The following is a 12,129-nucleotide window of genomic DNA, read 5'->3' as shown; positions in this document are numbered from 1 at the left end:
ATTTCATTCCCCAAATGGCCACAATATTTGGGGCCAGGCTAAAGCCAAGAGCCTGGAACTCCATCTGGGCTTCCCATGTGGGTATCAGAGCCCAAGTATCAGATGGGGCATTGTCAGTTGCCTTCCCTGATACATGAGCAGAGATCTGGATCAGAAGTGGAGCAGTCAGGACTTGTTCTGGTGTTCATATGAGATGCCACCATTACAGGTACCAGCTTAATCTGTTGCACCTCAGTACCTGCTCCTCCCATAGCAGGACTAATAGAGGGAAAAAATGAACCAGTTAAATATGTTATATCCACTTGGGGAGTGAACTCGCTCACAGATATTCTTCTCTGTAACTCCTCTGAATAAATCTGCCTTTCCAAAAAATAAAATATAAAAATAACAGTAATCCAAATCTTTAGTGTCTAATATTTTTCAGTTACTACTTAAATAGTTTTATAAATATCAACCTACAAATCCTCTGAGCAACCTTGGCACTAGGTTCTACTATTGCATTTTACAAATGGTAAGGGATAACTTGTTGAGGGCTGAACAAAGTACATCGATATTATTAGGGATAAATTCCTTCTTGAGTAGGAAACTGAACAAGACAGTTTAAGGTTCTGCACTATCATCTATTCTATCATTACAAATGTGGCAGAACTGCGTTAGACGTTTTCTGGATGAACTAAAAGCCAAAAGATTGGTTAACACATTACAGATAGTATATTAAATATATCTATGGCCTGGTAATGATGGCTCAATAACTGAATCCTCACCTTGAATATGGGCACCAGTTCTTGTTCTGGCTGCTCTACTTCCCATCCAGCTCCCTGCTTGTGGCCTGGGAAAGCAGTAGAGGACGGTCCAAAGCCTTGGGACCCTGTACCTGCATGGGAATCCAAAAGAAGCTCCTGGCTGTTGGCTTTGAATCAGCTCAGCTCTGGCTGTTGTGGCCATTTGGGGAGTGAACCATCGGACAGATCTTTCTGTCTGTCCTTGTCTTAGTAAATCTGGTCTGCTCTTCCAATAAGGAAAAATAAATCTTAAAAAAATTGCTTGAAATTCTATTCAGAAAAATTATTTTGAGCCAGAATTGAAGCTCTAGCTTTCTTAAAGAAGTTTTATTATTACTGCTTAATGATAAGTTTTTGACCATTGAGTTATGTGAGAGTTCAACTGTTTTGCCAGCTCTCATTACTTGGTCCTGCTTGCACACCTGTCATAATCCATGCTCCAAAACACAGTATAATTATAGAATTCCAGTGCTATCCTCTGTCCAAACTCTAAGAAACTGTGCATAGAGCTTTGAAAATGCCATTACATTCTCAGAAACAAAATATTTCCTAATTAGAGCCTGATTTTTTTAAAGAATCATTTTTAAAGGAATACCTAAAAATAAATGGCAGAGATTATAAATAAGGTTCAATCTAAAAAAAATCTCAGAAAAAGTTAGAAAATATATATATATATATATATATATATATGTGTGTGTATATATATATATATATATATATATATATAGTTTTGAAATTTCTACACCAAAGACAGACCTTGGTGAATTGGTGCTTTGGGGATGTATGGGACTGGCCTAGCAAAGCAGAAAGCTGGATTGTACTAGTTTAATAAATGTCACCTGAAAGACAGCTACTGAGGAGAGCAGTGGTAGAGCTCAAAGGATCAGATTGGGAGGAAAGGAATTCATAATTTTAAGCTTCTTTTATTGATAGTATTAAAGTTTTAGAAAAATGACCTTTTCTTGTTTCTGGCCTTACTGTGAAAATGCTTGCATGTTACATTGCCTGGTTTTGATTGTAATTCTTTGTATTCTTTTTTCAATAGTTTCTCATTTTTTTAAAATTGGCAATTGTGATTGTATTGCTGGATATTGATAATATGTGAAAAAGATCTCCGGAATAGACGAAAACAATTCTTCCATGTGCAGTTCTCCTATTTTCGCTGATTGTCTCCTCTGCTTCGAGGCTTGCTGTGCCTTGGGACTGTGTGCTCTGGTGTGCTGCGGACGCAAGGTCTGCTACTTTTAGGTCATGCCCTTGAGAGGAAACTACTTGCTCTCCACTATCTTTCCTCCTCACTGTAAATGGAAAGAAAGACATGGGCATGGCGAATTTACTTCAGCTTAAGCACGTGGATGAAGCCAACCTGGTAGGCATATAAGCTAGGGTTCCGACCTGGAAACAGAAACTATTCCAGGTAGTTGAAATAGAGAATTGTATTATATCACCCAGATATCCTGGACTTTGAATTGGCACTGAAAACGGAATAGGACTTTGGAACTAGGTCCCTATGGAGAGGAAGATTGAGTTACAGGAGTGGAGAAGATGTATCATGTAGGTAGTGTGTCAAAGCTAGTTATTTGCCTCCTGAAATTTGTTCTGTGAGAGAGCCACTGCCCACCCCCCATGCTGGCTCAGTATAACCCCATGACGTCATTGGTGACTGTATTTCCCAGCTTTCTCTTTCTTATGCTTACAGGACTTTTTTTTTTTTTTTGCTTAGAGGACTTTTAAACAGTTCTGATCAGTGATGCCTTAGCAGGCATGTTATTATGAAACTTCCTCAAGGACCATGCACACGATTCGCATTTTAACACCTGTCTCTCACTTCCTCTGTTCTGTTTCTTGCTGTCATAACCACCCTCATTGACTATGAGGCTGCACTTCTTTTATACGCATTAAATATCCTTTTTATTGTTTCTAAAAGAATTTTAGAGTTAACAAATTAAACCCCTATTGATTAAATTGCTTTTAGCATTCTACAAGTTAAATTTTGCCAAACTTGGAAAGGACAGGCAAAAGAGGATTTCTCCTGAGTTCATAAAATGCAAGGCTTTTCTTCATGGTGTTAATCTGTTACCTGTCATTTTCATTGACATCATAATCTTAGTTTTATGTAGTTTGAAAATGATCATAAATTTTCATTAAGTCATGCAGCTTGCAGTTATTCCTGCTTTGTAGTATCTTTTTTTCTAGTAAAGAAGCAAAACAAATGTAGAAAAAGGGTTTACTTATATTACAAAAGAATTCATTCAAAAAAATTTTTTCAATTAGAAAAGAAAGAGTTCAATATAGCAACCCCAACACCAGTTTATATTCTTTGCGTTTCTCTAATTTCCTTTTTGCTTTAAGCAATGAGAAGGATTAATTCTGTGCAGTAATTTAAATAGAATTGCTTGCTAAAAATCCTCTGCCCAGATCAGTGAAAGGGGATTAGCATTAAGACACCCTAATCACAATATGTTACAGAGGAAGACTATCAAGGAATATCTGCTAATACTACATGATCACCTATTTTTGTTTCACTTATAGATACACATTCTCTTAACTTATAAGAAATTACCTAAAATTCTCGATTGTAAATTTTTACTGGTGAAATATACCACTGCAAATATTATGTTCTTCAATTTGCATTTGTATTCAATTAGAATTTTGTATAACATGGAATATCCTCCATTTGAATAAAATCAGTGCATGAAGATTATTAAGTTCATTCATGTTTACATATTTCTTCATTGGACTATATTGGAGAATTATTAGGTTTCTACCTACAGTCACAAGTTTTTTTCCTTTCATCCTGCTGCTGACAAAAATAGTGTAAACACAGTTCCTTATCTTTGGATGTGATGCACCCAGAGATGAAGCAAAAATAGATACAAAACAGAAACATTTGAAGCTAGGAGTCAGTCTAGAAATCTGCTTAGTGTATTTTTGGAGTTATTCCAAATTTTAAAAGGGAATTCAAAATATCAGAATATGTTTGATAAAGAAACTGGTGTTTGTGCTCTTATTCTTTAGGGTTTTTATCTTGACAGCACAAGTTTTGATTTAGCATCTCTGTCCCAATCTGCTGACTCTTGTTTGACAATGGATCCAGGCCTGTCATGTCTTATTGTTTGCACCGAAGCTGAAACAATCCCCAGGAACCCTTGCCTCTCAATGGAATAAAATTATTAGAGTACAGGGTCAAAAGAATGTGGCTCCTCAGAAGAAGCTTGGAAGTTTATTCAGGAAAGCAAATGTCTGGTTTTGAGAGCTGAAGGGAAAGAAATGAGTACAGAAGACAGAGTCAGGAAAGTCTGTGTGAGTCAGCGCAACAGTCTCAAGTTCAACCCTTGAGATACAAGACTATTCTTTTTTTGCTCTGTTTTCTACTATTTTCTCTGTGTGTCCTATGAGGACTTTAAGAGATTGTAGACACATCTACTCTCTTCACTAAGCCACGAGTGAAATATGTATGTAGTTCCTTACTAATCTTCCAGGTGTACCCTGGGAACTAATCATCCTGAAAAGGGTCTTTCTGTAGATAACATATACTGTTTACTTATTGATCCCAGAAAGAATAATATTTTTTCATGCTTTTGGAACTTCCATTCCCCTGTTAGGCTCTTTAATAATTTTGCATTGATATACATAAAAAGATGAAGCTCAATGTATGATAGATTTTTTTCTATAGTGTGGAATTGAAATATTTTTTGCATATTATGCTTCTTTACCTACTTAATGCTTTAAAAATGTCAGAAATGACATTGTACCTCATAGAGCACTGATTGTCCTGCATTCACTTTGTGCTTTTAACCAATGAGCAAGGAGGAGTACTCAGTCCTTTAAAAATACTTTAGATTTTTTGAAAATACAATTGAATTTTGATATATGTTTAAATGAAGTAGTACCACAGTTAAACTTCTGCTCTTATAGATAAAAAAGAAACAGTCAAGTATAAGATGATTTGGTTCAGAACATTGTGATGAATTTTAGCATCTGAGTGTTAACAACCAAAAATAACTTTGGTTCTAATCCTTCACATTTTTGAAACAAGTGAATATTACATAATGTAGATCTTCAAATAAACAGAATTTCATTTAGGATGTTTCCTCTTGGCTGTGCTCATAACGATGTGGGATTAGAAAACAACAACAAACTCGGATATAAATGAAGAACTTCTACTTAATCATCCCACAGTTGTTAAAGTGCGACTTTTAGCATTTTCACTGGGCAGCTGTCATTTACTGAGTCTCACTGTGTGCTTGGAATAAAAAATGAAAACCACCATCTTTTTTTTTTTACATGAAGCTCAGGAACAATATGTATTTGAATATCTTAAAATATTTCTACTGAAATAAGTATTTCCAGGGTTCGAAAACTGTTGTAATGATTTCACATTCATTGAGACAGCAACACGAAGGAAAGTGAGGAAGCTGAATTTTGGATCAGATTTAGAAAAATGGAATCATCATTTCTCTATGAATTGTTTTTTTGTCCGTAGAAGCTTCAACATGAAGGATCGTCTAGAAATGTAATTTGAGAAGAAGTAACCTTGCAGGCATTGACATTTTCCTATCCGTTCTATATTTTTGCGGAATGTTAAAAGATGTGTTACGTCTTTCCTCTCAGACTGAGCTCCCTAAGACAGGGATCATCCCTGAATTCTGGCATCCAGCACAATGCCTAGTACAAACCCCCAAATCCACACGTTTTTGTGGAATTGGTTGTTGAGTCTAAATGAACTCAATTGTGCTGTGTGTGTGTGTGTGTGAGACTAGTGTGCCTTAACAATAAGTGAGATACTTCTTGTGGTTGTAAAGGAAACTTTAATCATTCTCCCTACTTGCTGATTCCCTCATGTCCCTCAGCCTTCCTGCCTAAATCCTGTCTTAGCTCTGGTGATCTACTTATAAAGTGAGAACTACCAGCACCTAAGTTATGATGGAGAAAAACTTGACCTTTATATTACAAGATTTCAGAGGGACGGAAGAGAGGCCAGTGCAGACTGTGAGGCACAGGTGTTCTCTGCTCCGCGCTGGCAGTAGCCCGTTTCCAACAGGCTGCCACACTGGGCACAATCTGAAGCTCCCAGGTGGTCTTCAAGGACAGCCTGCACTGTAGCCAACTCATTCTGCTGAGGTCAAAGGGGGGCTTGGGCATGCAACCAGAGAGCCACAGAATGTGCAAGTGAATTATGAGAGGGCAAAAAGTTGGCATTTGGGAACATGATTCCTGACCAGTGATAAAGAAATGATTAATTTTCTCAGGACAGTTGTGCTGTATTTAATTCTTCTTTAAGGTCAGTAAGAACTTTAGATGAATATTAAAGAGAACATATTTTATTGTTAACACTTCAACATGGTGTTTACTTAAAAATTTAAATTTTGTACCCAGGAATATAGAGTTTCGGTAGCAGTATAGTTTCTACAAAGACAAAGGGCATTGCCCAGCACGAATTGAAACAACCATCAGCATGGCAACCTCCTGTACCTTAGCTTACGCTGGGCTCTGTTGTTTCCATCTCTTAAAGGATGGTGGGAATTATTAAGCCTAAGCCAGACATTTTAACCTGACCAGGTCCAGAAAGACCTATTATCTTAGAGTTAAAAAAAGAAAGGATCAATTCACATCATTGCTTCTACAGTTACTTCTCTTTCTATCCTGTAATGCCTCCCAATAAGTAAGGTTATCCAAATGTCCTATTCTATCTTATCTGCATCTTCACACTCTCTGGGAATCATTCTCTCCTCCTGATTCCGAAGGAGACATAAAATCTCACCTCTTGCCAGGCTCTTGGTTTCATTGATTGCAGTTTCTCTTTTTTGACACAAGCACTCCTTTGTACCTTTCTGCTCTCCAAACCTTTTCCATGCGCAAACATAAATGATTATGGGACTCCCATCTTTCATATTTTACTATTTCTGAAAGAGGAATACATATTATACCCATGTAGTTGTATAAGTATGATTTAAAAAATTTTCAAAAAAAATTCTAAATAGTTCATAAGTCAGTGGTATGTCTTTTCCTGAATGACACGACTTAGAGCTGCTCTGTGGGAAACTCCTTCCACCTTTTCCTGTGTGGAGACTTCTCACTTCTTCACATGCCTCCCAGTGTGCCTTGCTGAGTTCAGTCTCTTCTCTGAGGTCAGCAGATCTCATCACTCTCTGGAATAACAGTATATAATATAACAGTTAAACTCTAGGCTGAGGACTAATTTATGTTTCTAAGCTGTTTTCTATTGGTTTGTTTATTCTCTTTTAAATAAAAATAAGGTTTAGTAAAATTGAAGTGTATACCATGGAAATCAATTACTTGAGAAATGAAGTGGTGCTGGGTGCAAAGTATTATTACTAAATGCCACCAGTAGTTTTTCCTGTTTGATCTATTATAGCTGTTAGGTTAATCGAGTTGAGGAGAATGGTATCTGTTACATTTGTGGTTTTGAATAAGCATATAGTTAATCTATGTAGTTGTAGTAATATTTTTGTATCTGTTGTTACTTTAATTCTAGCATATCATCACAATTTACTTTTCCCCTCAATGTGGATGAAACTGATTTTACTCTTGTTTACATTGTTTTTATAAAAGTATAAATGCTTAAAAATACTTAAATGCTTCAAAAAATTTTTTTATGATCTTAATTGACAGATTCAGAGCAGAAGTTGAATTTACCCGTAACCATTTATATTAATAGATACACTGACTCACAGAGGCCTTTGTTTTGCACGTGCTGGACTCAGCCCCTTCGGTGCCTCTTTCTGGTGTGAAAGTGTTCGTAATGAACAGGAGCATCTGGCTGCACTATTGTTTCTCATTAAAAGGACATGTCTGTGCGGCTTTGGGGGATTCTTTGTCCTGAGCAATGCAGGCTGTGAGCATTTTGCCCTTTTCATAAATCTGTAAGTGTGCGTTTTTGCACGGCTTCCCTCCTCAGGTCCCTGCTTGCTCACTGCTCAACTTCTGAGCTCCTGAGGGTGATGGCGGGATGCAGCCAGCATCCTTCTACAGGCTGGTAGACATTTTGCATCCCTCGTCTTTTGTATAGTGTGTTGTCCCCAAAAAAATTTAGAATATAATCATAAACATAGCAATGACTTAAATCAATGAATACTTGGGATGATTTAAAAGATTTCACATACTTTAATTTGTTTTTTACCATGCTAACTTCTTGCCTCATGGTAGGTTAGGAAGGAAAGCTGTAGTGAGAGAGAATAGATTCCTGTTTCAATCATAAACTTTGTTAGGTATTAATTTCCTCAACTCTGAAGAAAGGGGAATTATTTCCCTGTTATTTCCAAACTTCCATTCAGGCACTGGGCGAGAATGTGTCTTACCAAATCAGCTGTCCCCATCATTAGATGAATTTCTGTTTATTTTACACAGTATACACCTTATATCAAAAAGCATACACCATTGGCCATGTATAACTGTGCTACCTTGCCCTCTTAGGATTTTGATCTTCTCTGTGAACTTCTTATTAAAGGAATCTGTGAAATCTGCCTGCATGAATCTACCTGTGTTTCCTCACAAATGGAATCCTTGAAAACTAAGGGGATAGGAAGAGGGAGGGAGGAAGAGAGAGGGAGATGAAGAGGGGGAGAGAAGGACAGAGCGGGGAGGAGGGGACTAGAGCGAGAGGGAGAACGGAGGAGGAGGAGGGGTAGAGATGCTTGCTTCTTATAGGGCCGTTTGGATTTGCTTCCTGGCACTTATATTTAATTTTGGCTCCAGGCATGAGGATCAGAGCCAATTTTCATTGCAATAGCTCCTCAAGAAGGCAAGCCTTCAAATGGGACAGTTAGCATGACTCCTTCATTAAAAAGGGAGAAACAAATTAGTTAGAATTAAAAACAGTACATTGTTTGCAGCTACAAACAGTGGGAGGGAACGGAAATGCACCTTTATTCATGACAATGCAAATGCAATCTCGACCTGTGATGGTTCCGGTGGATTTTCAGAGAGAGATTTTCAATAAGAAGAGCAGTGCTGGATATGAAAGGGCAAATAGCAAAAGTCAATTCTAGGACAGTTGTTACAGTTCTAATTTTGTTTTTGCTTTTTAACTTCATCTTGGGGCTGCCATAGTGCTTTTCTGCACACATAATTGTGAACAATTGTACGCATAATTCTATACACATAGGTGTACAGATAATTGCACACATAATTAGGAGTTTGTTGCACAGTAATACTACACACATAATTGCATGTATAATTGTGAATTTGTTAGAATGGAATAAGGAGCGTGTTCTTTTTCTGAGAGAATGTTTATATGTGAAAAAGAGTTTCAAGAGATTCTTTTGAAAGTAGCAGCTGGGACAAGATTTGGGCTCGCAATGGGTGTGTAAAAATAGTAGGGGTCATGTGGTCTCGCAGGAAACAGGGCCCCTCCGCCACTGAACATTGCTGAATAAAATGGCTGAGAAGAGGAGTGAGTTTGTGTGGAATTGTTAGAAAGGGTTTATGTGCTGGGCCCAGCATGGTAGCTTATTGGCAACAACCTCACCTTGCAAGTGCCAGGATCCCATATGGGAGCTGGTTTGGATCCTGGTTGCTCCACTTCCCAGCCAGCTCTTTGCTTATGGCCTAAGAAAGCAATGGAGGATGGGCCAAAGCCTTGGGACCCTGTACCTGTGTGGGAGACCTGGAAGAAGCTCCTGGATCCTGGCTTCGAATTGCTCAGCTCCAGCTGTTGTAGCCACTTGGGCAGTGAGCCAGTGGATAGAAGATCTTTCTCTCTGCATCTGCTTTTCTCATAAAATAAAATACCCTCCCTTTTAAATAAAGGATTCATATGATATGCAACATGATTGTCTGAGTTGCTCTAAACACTGGCAATGCACTTGCTCCTTGGTTGAAGTTTACTTTATTTAACTCTATTCTCTGTTTCCTATTCATTTCTCTTTTATGCGGTCAGATTATATTTGGCTCACTCATATTTAAAACAGAGAAATTATGGTTCTGTAAATTAACCAACCGGCCTAATGTCAAAATTATGATTCACATTCTGTCATACTACTTTATTCATCTATTAAAGTAATTACACTAGACAACTAGTTGTATTAGCTAACTAGTTAATGGATTATTTTTTTTTAATAATTGGAAAAGCAGAGAGAAAGGACGAAGTGACAGAGAAGGTCTTTTACTGGCTCACTACTCTAATGTGTACCACAACTGGACCTGGGTTAGGCCAAAAGCCAAGATGCAGGAACTCAACCCAGATATCTTACATGGGCGACAAAGCTACAGCTGCCTGAGCTATCTATCACTGCTGTTTTCCAGGGTGCACATAACAGGAAGTGCAGTACCTTTACGTTAACCCAGATTCTTTTTTGTAGGATCCAGACACCCACACCCAACTTTGGCCCCAAATCTCTTTATTTTAAAGTCACTTGGAACATGGTGTAAGTAAATTTATGAATATATATTCATCTATTATTTGTGTATCTTTCTGTTTGTGGGAATAAACATCTCCCAAGAAAGGGAGCTTAATTTGAGATAGGCAGTGGCTGTTTCATATACTGAAATTCTTTACTTAAAATCAAGAGGGATATAGAGACAGGATTTAAAAAACAGCAGTGAATGCCAAATATTTATTTTAAACAAATTAACACAATGCATGCCACTATGATCGTATCATTCAAACAGTAAGAGCAGAACTTATAAGGCTAGAAAGGTGCTGGTACATTTGTGTAGGTGATGTGACTAGAGACTGGACTTGGGGTACAGCCCTGTGGTTGTTCACGTAACCTTGTTCTGAGGCAATGCCCAAGTGTCACCTTGAACCTCTTTGTGTGAGGTCTAAGGCCGAACAACACGCTGGGTCCATGGATTTGGCCTTATCCTGGGAAAAAGTCATTAAAGGGTCAGAGATTGAATTCTTTTTCAGGAAAAAGAGAGATTAGCAGCTTCATGCTTGCCTGGATTTTGGGGAACCTCAGTGGTCAGGAGTATAAGCAGTGGCATGCAGCCCTGCTGAATATGGCAAGACAACGTAAAAGCAGTCGAAGGCTAATTTACTTATAAAGCAGTGCTGGACCAGAAGTCAAAATAACTGAATTGAAATCCATTGTAGTGAATCTGCTCTGCCTGAATTTCAATTTCCTCACCTGTGTAGAGAAAGCAGGAATTTTTTTTTTACATTTCTAACGGTTACAGAGTTGTCTGTGGGTTAATACATACATGGGCATGTATTCAGTGCAGTAGACAAGAAACTGCTTGAATGCCCATAACCCATGTCAGAGTGCCTAGATTTGAGTCCCTGCTCTGCTTCTGACTCGAGCTCCTGCAGCTGTGCACCCTGGGAGGCAGCAGGGATGGCTTGTGTAGTTTGGTCTTTGTCACCTACAGGGAGTCCCAGATTGAGTTCCCTGGCTCCCAGATTGAGTTCCTTGGCTTGGCCCAACTGTTTCAATATTTGAGAGGTAAATGAACATATGCAAGATATGTTCTTATTTGTCTGTCTGCCTTTCAAACAATTTTTTTTAATGAAATAATGTATCTTTAAGTACCTTGAGGCTATACCTTACATACATTCTCCCAAACGGATGAAAAGCAATTAAAATCAAACAAAATTCCCAGGGTATCTGTATCCTGTGATTTTTATTTTGAAAATTGACAATAAATAATTAATGATTAAAAAATTAAAACCAAGGACGGCTTTACATAGTTAAGATGTTCACATCCTGTATTGGAAGGTTTTGGTTCAATATCCATCTTTGGCTCCTGAACAGTTTCAACTTTCTGCCAGAGCAGAGTCAGGGCAACAGTGACAATGGTTGAAGTAATGGGGTCCTTGCTACCCATGTGGGCTACCTGATTAGTTCCCGGCTCCCAGTTTCAGCCCCGCTTACCCCTGGCCATTGCGAGCGTTTGGACTAAACCAGTAGGTTGAACACCCCCTTCCCCCACCCCGAAACATACCCTGCACTCTTTGTCTTTCTATCTGTCCATCTGGCACTTGAATAAGGAAGTGAAAATGAAAGTTAAAAAGAAAGAAGCCTAATTGTCTTCTGACTTTTTCCTCTGCTTCAGTAAGAACTTTGTAGAATATAGCAAGAGCTAGTTGGAAAGAACATGCAAGGACAGTTAAAGTTAAATAGGAATATAACACCTTTAGAAATGAAACATGAAAACTAGCTTTCCTTTGCCAACTAAATCCTGAATTTATTGCCTTGTGCTTCTTCTATTAGCATTGATAATTAAGGCAGTATAAGGAATGTCTTGTATTTGATGTTAATGGTGTCAGACCGGCTGCTGCGGGAGCCTGGGCCTGATCTTTATCCCCTCTGCAGGTAAATCTTTGAGTTCACCTTTAAAAAGCACATTAAACATTCCAGAAGAGAATGTTTAAACTTGTGGG

Source organism: Ochotona princeps, chromosome 20 (assembly GCF_030435755.1).
Source record: "Ochotona princeps isolate mOchPri1 chromosome 20, mOchPri1.hap1, whole genome shotgun sequence".
Classification (NCBI taxonomy): Eukaryota; Metazoa; Chordata; class Mammalia; order Lagomorpha; family Ochotonidae; genus Ochotona; species Ochotona princeps.
The sequence above is the reverse complement of the archived record's forward strand: the minus strand, read 5'-3'. Positions refer to the sequence as shown.